Below are 13,440 nucleotides of genomic sequence, written 5' to 3'. Positions count from 1 at the left end.
GGCAGTATTCAAACCCAGATCTTCCTGACTGCATGGCCAGCTCTCTGTACTATGGATGGTTAATAATAGCAATGCTAATAATAACAATAATAAGTCCTAGCTACACCACACTTCCAGATTTATTAAGCTTTTTTATCACAAACTTGTGATGCAGTTGCTGAAAATATTAACCCTTTTTATACAGATGAGAAAACTAAAGCCTTGAGAGGTTAAATCACTTGTCCAAGGCCACCCAACTAATGAGTAACAAAGGCAGAACTTGAGCCTAAGGCTGGTGATCTTTCTTTTTAAAATTTTTTATTTTGAACTTAACACCAAATAAAAGGAGCATTTCTACCTACATTGTAGAACAGAAAAGGATCATACATAAAACTATAAATCTCTTTTTTTTTCTAATACAAATTCAGGGTACAACTTTGAAAACCATTTTCTTTGTGATTTCTTCTGGCTTTCCTTCTGTCTTATTGTTATATTTCTGGGAAACCCTATCTCAACTTCTCCTTCCATCCCATTTCTCCCACCTCTTCCACTGAACAGAAAAGAGAAATAACCCAGCATGGTGTCATAGGCTTGTAATCCCTCCTTCTGAAGGCTGAAGATTGTGGATTGCTCAAGTTCTGGATTTCTGAGTTTCTGTGTGCTAAGTCATTCAAGCTGTCCACACTATGTCCAGCACCAATACATGAGCCCACAGGATAGGAGGGACATTCAGGTGACTTAAGGAGTGTCAAACCTGGCACAGTTTGAAAACAGAATGAGTTTTCAAAGCTCCTGTGTTAATAATCAGCAGTGAGTGGTCACTGCACTTCAAGGCTGGGCAAGATAGGGAGACTTAAAGAAAAGGAGAGAAGAACAGAGGAGAGGAGAGGAGAGGAGGGGGAAGGGAAGGGAAGGGAAGGGAAGGGAAGGGAAGGGAAGGGAAGGGAAGGGAAGGGAAAAGGAAAGAAAAACCTTTGTAACACATGTGTAGTCAAGCAAAACAAATTCCACATTGGCCATGTCCAAAAAACTTATGTCCCTTTCTCCATTTTGAGTCAGTCACCTGTCAGAAAGTGGATAGCATGCTTTTTTATTGGTTCTCTGTAATCATGGTTGTTTATACAATGTTGTTATATAAATTGTTCTTCCTGTTCTTTTCGCTTTATTTTGTATGAGCTCATGTAAGTCTTCTTAGGTTTCTCTGTAACAGCCCCTTTCATTTTACATATGTATATACATATGAAAAAAATACTTTAAACTTAAGCATTAAAACTTAAGTACAAAATAAGAAAAGAAAAAAAGCATTGTCATGTGCACAGAAGAATGTAAGAGAGGATTCTGATATACAGCAATAAATGCCTATTTCAAGAAATTGTATATAATAAATCCTAGGCGTTGTGCTCCAAGCTGCCCATTTCTTCTTTGCTTCCTTGTAAGTTTTCTTTTGTTCTCTGCTGTGCACTTTTGTCTTTGTTCTTTCCCCCCTCTTCCTCCCAAAAGAGGGTACAATGAAGTGTGGATACATGCATACATATATATACACATATACACATATACATGGGCATACACATATACATACCTACACACATATGCAGACAAATATGTATACATGCATATACCCAAACATACATACACTTGCATATACATGCATATACTTAGATATCTATAATCATACTCATATATCTAGACATATACATTCATATGCCTCTATGTAAGACTGTCCTATACTTATTTGCCCTCTGTTTCTCTGAGGGTGGATAACCTCTTACTTCATAAGACCAAGTCTTTCCGTATTTTTCTAAGTCCAAAAACTCATCATTTCCTACACCACACAAATATTCCAACCTCACGCTGTCTCATTATTTTAAATAGTCTAAAATATCATTAATATTACTAACATATAATGTACTTTACCTATTTTTCTCTTATGATTAAACCTATTTTAGCTTTAACTTTGTCTGAGATCATGATTACCACACCTGCTTTTTTTCCCCTTATAAATTCTACTCCTGATGTTTATTTTACGTTTGTATGTATCCCTTATTTCTTATCCTTCCCGACTCCTCTACTTTAATTCTATCCACTACCTTGCCCTCCTAATACTTAACCTATGCCCCCATCCCTTCCTTGCCTTTTCATTCCTATTAATCTAAATATCCTTCTATTACTCCCCTTATACTATTCCCTCTCCCTCCCACCTAAAGACCCCTCCCTTATCCTCTCCGCACTCCCTATCCCCTTACCATTTTATTTCTTCTGAATTTAGAAGACTTGTATACTCTTCTAAATATATATATATAGTTCTCTCTTAAACCCATTCTCAATGGAAGTAGGTTACCAGAACTACCAGCCCTCCTCCCCCATCTAATTCCTCTGTGTTGATTTCTCCTCTTACACCTCATTTGTATTAAATATTCATCATTTCTCTCAAAGTAATACTATTCCATCCCATTCATAGACCATAACTCGTTCAGCCATTCCCCAGGTGATGGGAATTCCCTTGGTTTACAGTTCCTTGCTACTACAAAAGGAGTCGCTATGAAAACATTACAGTTCTCCCCTATAGCTTTGTCTCTCTCTCCAGAGAGAAAGATGTGTGTCTACACATATACGTATGTGTGTAGACACACCCATGTACAAGTACATATATGCATGTGCATATACACATGTAATCAATGTGTGTACATATATATACACATATATATTTGTTTCTTGTCTCCCCTATTGGACTGTAAGCTTCTAGAAAGTAAGCACTGTCTTTTGCCTCTTTTTGTATCCCCAGCACTTCACACAGTATCCAGCACATAGCAGATTGATTGATTGAAAATCAAAAAGCTAAGAGACTGGTGAGACAAGGGCCAGATCAATACCTTGGCTATCTCTTGAAAGGGTGAGTTGTGCTGGCAGAGGCTTATAATGAAAACTACTTTTTAATAGGTGGTTCAAGACTTGCTGGGCAGTCTGGTGCTGGGATAAGACAGTGTGTCAATCAATCATTAAAGGGTTTAGGACTGATCTAACGATTTCTAGGGTTTCTTCCAACTCTAAATCCTATTATCCTAAAAACGACTTAGAGTTTAAAGGGGGAGGACCTGGAAGCAGCCAAAGGCTATATGCAAATTCTCTGAAATCTCCAATTTTAAGAACCCCACCCATCAGCCATTTTACCCAAAGGTTCTCATTCCTAAACCAGGATCCATATGGCACCATGCGATTTCACTTATATTAGAAGGTTTTTAAAGGCCCATGAACATACAGGCCTGTTTGCTCTAAACCAAATGGTATCACCTCTGAGACTTTGTGATTTATGTAGCAAATTTTTTTAAAGAAAGAAAGAAAAGGAAAGAAATCCCAAAGCAAAGTCTTTCCCCAGCCACAATGTTTAAAGCTTACAAGAAACATGACTGATGATGAGATAAGGAGGTGCCCATAGCATATGGAATGCAACACATGAATTCCAAGGTAACTGATTACATATTAAAAACACGGTTTCCATTTACCCAAGTCGAACAGAACAATCCGTAGCAAGAAATGCAAAGGTTGGCAGGGTATTGTGTGCAATGGTCTCTCTATAGGGGGCAGGGAGAACCTAACTTAATCAATCACCAGGAGTAGGAGGCAAACAGCGGCATTCGCAAACAGATCAAAAGGCCTGCCTCCCTTGTATCAGCCTGGGCCTGCACACACTGTATCAATCTCTGGCCAAACCCCGGGAGCCTCCAGGCATCACCTCACAAGCTTGCACAGAGTGGGCTGGTTTGATTTTTAAATGCACACGAACAGCCTGAAATACAATCCTAGAGTGAGGCTGATGGGGTAGGGGGCCATATGGAAGGAGGGGGGAGTGCCTGCCTGGTGGAAGTTTGTTCCGATTTGCTTTCTTACTGATTTCATTACTGTGAAGTTTATGCTAAATCACTCCTCAGATTGACAAAATTCCTGGGAAGGAAGAACATCCCAACCAATGGCTCCCCCATGCCAAGCTGGGCCAAGTACACAGAGTACCTAATGCTGGACTTCCTTGGCTTAGCATTTTCCTCTGGTGTCTGGTATGAAATTCAACCAAACTTTCCTCTTTGACCTCAGAGTTTCTATTTTTTATTCCGGTAACATGCATTCCATGATCCATAGACCGGGCATGATACCCAGGCATGTGTTATATAGCACTCAGCCTTCCTGGGGCATGAACCTTCTCATTGACCATCTTGCCAAGTAGAAACCTTCATCCCAAGTGCTCTACCTAGTGACAAAACAGCATTTTGTCAATTATGTCAAAAAGTTATTGCAAAAATTCTTAAATTTTCCCCGAAATGCTTATTGTACATACTGAAGTTCTGTCCTGACCTCTAGTTCCTTTCCACTTCTTTCTCTCTATTCTGCTTCTTAATATTTCCATGGTTTCAGTGATCATCTCTATGCCAGTGATTCCCACATCTATACATCCAGCCCAGTTGCTCTTCCAAGTTCCAGTTCAACCTGCTGAGCTAGGTCCAGCTAAGCAATCTCACAGACATCTCAGGCTCAACACATCCAAAATGAAATTCATTATCTTCTCCTGCACATCAATCCTTCTCCTAACCTTTCTATTTATGTTGACACCCCCTTCCTCCCCATCCTCCAGGTTTCTTACCTTGAAGTCTCTCTTGACTCTTCTGTCTCTCTCTTCCATCTCCAATCAGTTACCAAGGCTTATAGATAGTACGACTAAATGGCCGTCACGTCTCTCACATCTGACTTCCTCCCTGCATTCACTTGGGTGCTACGTTTAATTGGGTCCTTCATTTTACCCCTCAGCATCACCTTTTGCCTCAACTATTTTAACCGCCTCCTTTGGGGACTCCCTGCTTCCAGTCTCTCCCCTGTTCAATTCGGTTTCTATCTAACCGCCAACATGATATTTGTAAAGTACAGGTATGACCATAACCTTCTCCCTATTTCCAATATAAGTCAAACTGTGTGATGGGCTGAAATGTCTAGGTGAAGTACCTACACACACACATAAATATATATACACATATATATTTAGATCAATATAGATATATATAGAGAGAGAGAGAGAGCTAGAGATATGTACAGATACATACAAATACATACACATATATATATGGGTATGTCTAGCTATCTATGTCTATATATGTATATATGTGCATATGTATACATAACATACATATGTATATGTTTATGTGTATATATCCATGTTGACTATATATAGTATGCATGTATAGCTATACATAGTTATATGTAACACATATGTATATGTATGTGTATCTATTATGTGTATACATACATACATATGCTTCAGCTGGACATTTATGCCCATCACAGTTTGACTCTACCCTACCTTTCCAGAATGATTTCTCATCATTTCCCTTCACATTCTCCATGTTCCAGGCACCCTAGCCTACCTGCTCTTCCTTGTAGATGACTATTCATTTCTTCCCTGAGTACTTTTCATACAGGCTAACCCACAAATCTGGAATGCACTCCTATGTCCCTTCTGCCCCTTAGAATCCTTAGCTTCCTCCAGGGCTCATCATAGTTGCTCCTTCCCAGAAGCCTTTGCTGATTCCCTTATTTTGTAGTCTCTGACACTTCATAGTATACTATTGACCTGCCTTTGTGAATGTTGTCTCCATGAAGCATAATGTAAACTATTTTAAACAAGGAAAGTCACTGGGCTCCAGTCTTCTCAGCTTTTGCTTCTTGAACCCAGAAGTCACTTAATAAATAAATGTTTCAGGGGCGGAGCCAAGATGGTGGAGTAGAAAGACACACATACACATAGCTCCGAACCCACAACCCACAGAACGGCTAGAGGGGACCAACTCATGGCAAATTATGCACCCAGAGGCCACGGAACATTGGAGCGAGGGAGATTGCTGTTCCGGAGAGACCTGCAAACCTCTCACGAGGGGTCCTTCGCGCTGCAGACTGGGCGCCGGGACTGGGAGCAGAGGGCAGCCCTGCAGCGGCCGCGACACCGTGAGGAAAAGATCCGAGCGGGCTACGGGGACGGGATCTCCAGCGGCCACACGGGTCCCTCCACCCACAGAGGGACCTGCAAACCTCTCGCAAAAGGTCAGTCGCGCTGCAGACGCGGAGCCCAGCCCAGATCTGCGGCGGCCATGGCTCCGAGACGTACAGATCCAAGCAGGCTTCAGGGATGGGATCTCCAGCAGCGGCACAAGCCCCTCCACCCACAGGTGACGGGGGTCGGTGAGAGAGTCTCTTTGGCGGGTCAAGAGGGGAGTGGGGTGACCCCATGGCTCGGGCCCCCCCGGGAGATAGAAGCTGAGAGGCGGCTGCAGACAGGGGCTCCCCAAGTGGGCGGGAGCCTGGATCCATTGTGGAAGGTCTGTACATAAACCCCCAGAGGGAACTGAGCCTGAGAGGCGGCCCTGCCCCGACCTGACCATCTGAACTTAATTCTCACACTGAATAGCAGCCCTGCCCCCGCCAAAAGCCCTAAGGTGGGAAGCAGCATTTGAATCTCAGTCCCCAAACGCTGGCTGGGAGGACCAGGAGGTGAGGTGGCTGTGAGGAGAATATTCAGAGGTCAAGTCACTGGCTGGGGAGAATGCCCAGAAAAGGGAAAAGAAATAAAACTATTGATGGCTACTTTCTTGGAGAACCAACATTTCCTCCCTTCCTTTCTGATGAGGAAGAACAATGCTTACCATCAGACAAAGACACAGAAATCAAGGATTCTGTGTCCCAGCCCACCCAGTGGGCTCAGGGATGGAAGAGCTCAAAAAGAATTTTGAAAATCAAGTTAGAGAGGTGGAGGAAAAACTGGGAAGAGAAATGAGAGGGATGAAAGACAAGCATGAAAAGCAGATCAGCTCCCTGCTAAAGGAGAACCAAAAAAATCTTGAAGAAATTACCACCTTGAAAACTAGCCTAACTCAATTGGCAAAAGAGGTTCAAAAAGCCAATGAGGAGAAGAATGCTTTCAAAAGCAGAATTAGCCAAATGGAAAAGGAGATTCAAAAGCTCACTGAAGAAAATAGTTATTTCAAAACTAGAATGGCACAGATGGACGCTAAGGACTTTATGAGAAAGACAGATATCACAGAACATAGCGAGAAGATTGGAAAAATGGAAGATAATGTGAAATATCTTACTGGAAAAACAACTGACCTGGAAAATAGATTCAGGAGAGACAATGTAAAAATTCTGGGACTACCTGAAAACCATGATCAAAAGAAGAGCCTAGACATCATCTTCCATGAAATTATCAAGGAAAACTGCCCTGAGATTCTAGAACCAGAGGGCAAAATAAATATTCAAGGAATCCACAGAACACCGCTTGAAAGAGATCCAAAAAGAGAAACTCCTAGGAACATTGTGGCCAAATTCCAGAATTCCCAGGTGAAAGAGAAAATATTGCAAGCAGCTAGAAAGAAACAATTCAAGTATTGTGGAAATACAATCAGGATAACACAAGATCTAGCACCCTCTACATTAAGGGATCGAAGGGAATGGAATAGGATATTCCAGAAGTCAAAGGAACTAGGACTAAAACCAAGAATCACCTACCCAGCAAAACTGAGTATAATACTTCAGGAGAAAAAATGGTCTTTCAATGAAATGGAGGATTTTCAAATTTTCTTGATGAAAAGACCAGAGCTGAAAAGAAAATTTGACTTTCAAACACAAGAATGAAGAGAACCATGAAAAGGTGAACAGCAAAGAGAAGTCATAAGGGACTTACTAAAGTTGAACTGTTTACATTCCTACATGGAAAGACAATATTTGTAACTCTTGAAACATTTCAATATCTGGGTACTGGGTGGGAGTACACACACACACATGCACACACACACACATACATAGAGACAGAGTGCACAGAGTGAATTGAAGAGGATAGGATCATATCTTAAAAAAAAATGAAATCAAGCAGTGAGAGAGAAATATTGGGAGGAGAAAGGGAGAAATTGAATGGGGCAAATTATCTCTCATAAAAGAGGCAAGCAAAAGACTTATTAGTAGAGGGATAAAGAGGGGAGGCGAGAGAAAATCATGAGGTCTACCCTCATCACATTCCACTAAAGAAAAGAACAAAATGCACACTCATTTTGATAGGAAAACCTATTTCACAATACAGGAGAGTGGGGGACAAGGGCACAAGCAGGGTGGGGGGGAGGATAGAGGGGAGGGCATGGGGAGGAGAATGCAATCCGAGGTCGACACTCATGGGGAGGGAGAGGATCATAAGAGAATAGAAGTAAAGGGGGACAGGATAGGATGGAGGGAAATATAGTCAGTCTTATACAACACAACTATTATGGAAGTCATTTGCAAAACTACACAGATTTGGCCTATATTGAATTGCTTGTCCTCCAAAGAGAAGGGGTGGAGAGGGAGGGAGCTAAAGAAGTTGGAACTCAAAGTGTTAGGATCAACTGTAATGTTCTTACCACTAGGAAATAAGAAATACAGGTTAAGGGGTAAAGAAAGCTATCTGGCCCTACAGGACAAAAGAGAAGACAGAGACAAGGGCAGAGAGGGATGATAGAAGAGAGAGCAGATTGGTCACAGGGGTAATTAGAATGCTTGGGTTTGGGGGGAGGAGGGGAGAAAAGGGGAGAAAATTTGTAACCCAAAATTTTGTGAAAATAAATGTTAAAAGTTAAATTAAAAAAATAAATAAATAAATAAATGTTTCTTGAATTGAATCTGGCAACCAATTTTGAACTGCCTTGTGGCTTCACTTTTACTCCAGAATTAAATTACTATACCCCTTTTCATTTAATTTTTCATATTTAGTCTCCCCAAGCAGATTCCAACCTCCTTGAAGGCAAAAGTCACCTAACAGAATTGTTATTTTGTGTTATTTTCCCCCATTTGATTATAAGCTCCCTAAAAACAGAGACCGTTTCTTTTCCATATTTATATCTCCAGCACTTAGTACAGAGCCTGAAACATAGTAGGTACATAATAAATATGTATTAACTGATTGATAGACTGACTAGTAGGAAAACAATAGGAAGTTTAAGCTGGGGAGGATCTTAAAGATCATCTTGTCCCTTCCACTTGCTAAAGCTTCTTTATATATATGACAATCAATCAAAAAGCACTTATTAAGCACCTACTATGTACCAGACACTGTGGTAGAGGCTGAAGAGACAAGTACAAAGTTCTCAAGGCCCCCTAGCAGAGACTTTGCACTCACTGGGCAATGAATAGATGCCTAGAGATTGACATTGTTTTCCAGAAATTCAACCCCTTTAAGAAACCAAGGTTAGTTGCATGACTAGTGGTACGACTTTGCAGTTAAAAGGAAGCTTCATCAAGGTCATGTATGACAGCAGCTTCTCCCATTTGTATTTAGATGGTCTCTCAGATATTCACTAGCTGTACGTCCATAGGACAGTCCCTGAGCCTCTAGGATCTTCATGTCCCTCACACGATTTTCTTTAAGGGAAAGACACAATGCTCATGCTCACCAAATGTACACAGTTACAGTATATTGACATCAAAATGGAGGATGCAGCAAAGCAAAGTACAGGGGGCAGAGTGATAGTTCTGGCAAATCAATGCCTCTGAGTATTCAAAATCAGGTTCTGCCATGTACTAGCTAATTAATAATAGCCAGCATGTATATGGCCCTTTAAGGATTATGAAGGGCTTTACATGTATTTTTTCTCTTTATTTTCATAACAACCAGATGAGGTATAGGTGCCATTATTATTCCCCTTTCACCGATGAGGAAACTGTGGTAAACAGAAGTTAAGAGACTTGTTCAGGATCACACAGTTACTAAGTGTCTAAGGCTGGATTTGAACTCAAGTCTTCCTGACTCCAAACTCTATGCACTGCTCCGCCTAGCTGCCTCTAGCTACTTGTTTCACTTACATTTCACATCTCTGCTCCTGTCTCCTCATCTACAAAATAAGATTGTTGGATTCATTGACCTCCAGGGTCCACTTCAGGCTTAGGTCTATGATCCTATCCTTTGCTTTGGGGAGATATAAAAGGTAGTCACCCCTGGATCCTCCTTTGAGGTATTCCTAGTGGAACATGTATAACTCAGAAACTTTGCTCAGGATTGTAGAAAAATCTGAGTGGCCCCCGGCCCCACAAGGCACACTTTTCTTTCTGCTTCAATGTTCTTTAATGTCTCTGAGATGTCATTAATATGGGACTTCTAAGAATGAGTGTAAATTACAACCTTTCCATGCCTTCTCACCCTTCCTGTTCTCGCATTTCTGACCACACATTTCCTCAGTGATATCACTCAATGATTAAGCCACTTCTTTTGCATAGGTCATTATCAGAAATATGGTACTTCCTAGATATACCCAGCATACCCTTTGGGTCACTCTCAGTTCTGATTCTTGAGAGCATATCGTAATCCAAGGTGTTCAACCATACAATATTACAAGGAGAACATTGGGGTATAAAGACACAGGTGTTTGTCTCAAGTTGCATTTTAGGATGAATAAGAGCCCTGTGAAATTCCCTAAATGCAATCCAGCTTGCTCATTTCCCTCTATTCAATTGTGGAAGGAACTGTCTATCTACAGAGACTATCCTATTTGTCCATCTACAGAGACTTTCCTAGGTATATTGAGAAGATTGTAAAGCACTGGAGTTCGAAAGAGGAAGACCTGAGTGTGAATCTTACTTCAGAAACTTCAGTTCATTAGGTGACTCAGTGGATAGAGTCCTAGGCTTAGAATCAGGAAGACCTGAGTTCAAATGTGACCTCAGAAACTTATAAGCTATGTGACCTTGGGCCAGTCATTTAATATATGTTTGTCTTAATTCACTGGAGGAAAAAAATGTTGAAACCATTCTAGTATCTTTGCAAGGAAACCCCATGTACAATATGGTCCATAGGTCATGAAGAGTCAGACACAACTGACCAACAATAACATGTCAAATGCTGTATATATATGACTATAAATATTTGCATATATTAGCATATATACATATCTGTATGCATATATTATATTTACATATTTGCATATGTATAAATAAGAAAAGGAAAGGTATTCCTTGTTCTCAAGGGATTAACAATCTAATGGGGGAACATTATATGCAAAAGGAAGAGGAAAAAGATGATGGTGGGCAAATGGAAGTATGTTCCATGGAGTCCTAGTTATTTGTAAAAAGGGGATAATAATCATTATACTACCTATCCCATGGGGTTATTGTAAAGAAATTGCTTTATAAATCTTAAAAACACTAACAGGAATGTGAATTGCTACTACTTTAAAATGCCTTAGGGTTTACCAAGCATATTCTTCATAACAGCTCCATGAGGTAGGTAGTTAAGGAAAGTATTATCAACCCCATTGAAAAAGTATTATCAACCCCACCAAAATTGTGAAAAGTAAGCCTTAAAAGAGTTATATGAAATCAAAATATCTTAACAAGTTATACCTTTGGCAAAATCTAATAAGAGGAAATGTCAGAAGAACAGATATAAAGTGTTACACTTGGGTTCAAATATTAAACTTTACAAGTATAAAGTTGGGGGCAGGTATGAGTAGATAATAGTTCATATGAAAACAATCTGGGGGTCTTAGTGGATTGCAAGCCCAATAGGAATCAACAGTATACTGTGACAGGCAAGAAGGCTAATGTAATCTTAGGGTACATTAAGAGATGCATAGCATCATTAGTGAGGTGACAGTCCCACCATACTCTTCCCAGGTTTTAGCACATATATAGGGTTGTGCTTGGTTTCTGATACCACATTTGGGGGTGGGGCAATATTGATGAACTAAAGAGGAAACCAAGAAGGGGAAGGCGCCCAGGTTCATTCCATATAAGAGATAGTCTCAGGTGGGAACATGCTAATGGTCTTCAAATAATTGAAGGGCAATCATGTGAGAGAGAAATTAGATTTGCTCTGCTTGGTCATACAGGGCAGAACAAGGGGAAGGAGGGGGAGTTTTAGAAACAATTAGAATTATCCCAGTGTGGGATGAGCTGCTTTGGAAGGTCATAGATCCTTCTTCCCTAGAAATCTTCAAGCAAAGATCAGTTGACTACTTATATTTGTTTCTCTTGAAGGCATCACCATGCTTCCAGTTTCCAGGCTTCCTAACTTTGACATCATCCTCAGCTCCTTATTCTGCCCCTCCTTGCATATCCTATCAGTTGCCAAATATTGCCATTTTTACCTTCACATATGAAGGTGGTGCAGTGGATAGTGCTGGACTTGGAATCAGGAAGACGAGAGTTCAAATACTGCTTCAGATACCTATTAGCTGTGCGTGTCCCTGGACAACTGACTTAACCTGTCTCAGCCACAATTTCCTCTTCTGCAAAATGGGGATAATAATAGCACCTGCCTCGTAGAATTATTATGAGGATCAAATGAGAGAACATATGAAAAACAAACTTTAAAGTGCTATATGAATGCTAGCGATTGTTTTTGCAATGCTAAATTGGGTCATGTTTTGTCTTAACTGTAACCGAGCCCTTAGTCATTGAATGGGCATTGGGTCAGAAAAACTGAGACCTGTGAATGGCCTTAATTGAAAAAGGTCAAGGTCACCCACCACATCCCAGCCCATCACCGGTTGCCTTCAGACTTTGATGACTCTGGAAGAGAGAGTGAGGCTAACAACTTTGCACAGCTCTGCCACACTTAAATCCAATTCACATACAAATCACGATGTCACCCTCATGATGTCATCGATCTTCTTTGAGAATGAAAAACAAACAATATTATTGTATCCAATCTCTTCTCTCCACTCACATAGCTACCATCGTAGCCGAGGTTTTCAACATTTTTCATCTAAATTATTTCAATAGACTCCTGATTGATCTATCAGCCTCAAGAATCTCCCCATTGCAATCCAGCCTTCCCAAAGTAACTTTCCTTAAGTACAGATATGACCATGTGACTCCCCTACTCAATAAACTTTAGTGACTTCTTGCCTCTAGAATAAAACACAAGCTCCTCTATTCAGCCATTAAAGCCCTCCTTTCCTATATAAAAAGTTTCATAAAAGTATTTACATGACCTAGCCTCAACCTGTCTTTCCAGGACATGGCATTCTCTACTTACTTCTACATGAACATGCCCCTCTAAGATACAGCTCAAGCACCATCTTCTGCATGAAGTGCTTCTTGATTTTGCCCCTCCCTATCTGTTGTCCTCTCACCCAAACTACCTTGGATCTACCCTCTTTTTGTATGTATTTGCATTTATTTGCTTTATGTTTGTGCTGTATATATTTTTATATGTACTTGTAGATGCTCCTTTTAGAATGAAAGCTCATTGCATGTAGGGATTGTTTCTTTCATTGCAGTTGTATCTCCAATGGCCAGCACAGTAGCTGGCACATAGTAGAGACTTAAGAAAGACTTGTGGATTGATTTATTGAAGTTGCAGAGGAATGATTATTCAGATATGGGTTGCATGCAATGGTTGTCAAGATCCCTTCTTAACTTTGTGATTCTTTGACTTTATCATAGTCACTCAATTATTAAATACCC

Source organism: Notamacropus eugenii, chromosome 1, assembly GCF_028372415.1.
Source record: "Notamacropus eugenii isolate mMacEug1 chromosome 1, mMacEug1.pri_v2, whole genome shotgun sequence".
Lineage (NCBI taxonomy): Eukaryota > Metazoa > Chordata > Mammalia > Diprotodontia > Macropodidae > Notamacropus > Notamacropus eugenii.
The sequence above is the reverse complement of the archived record's forward strand: the minus strand, read 5'-3'. Positions refer to the sequence as shown.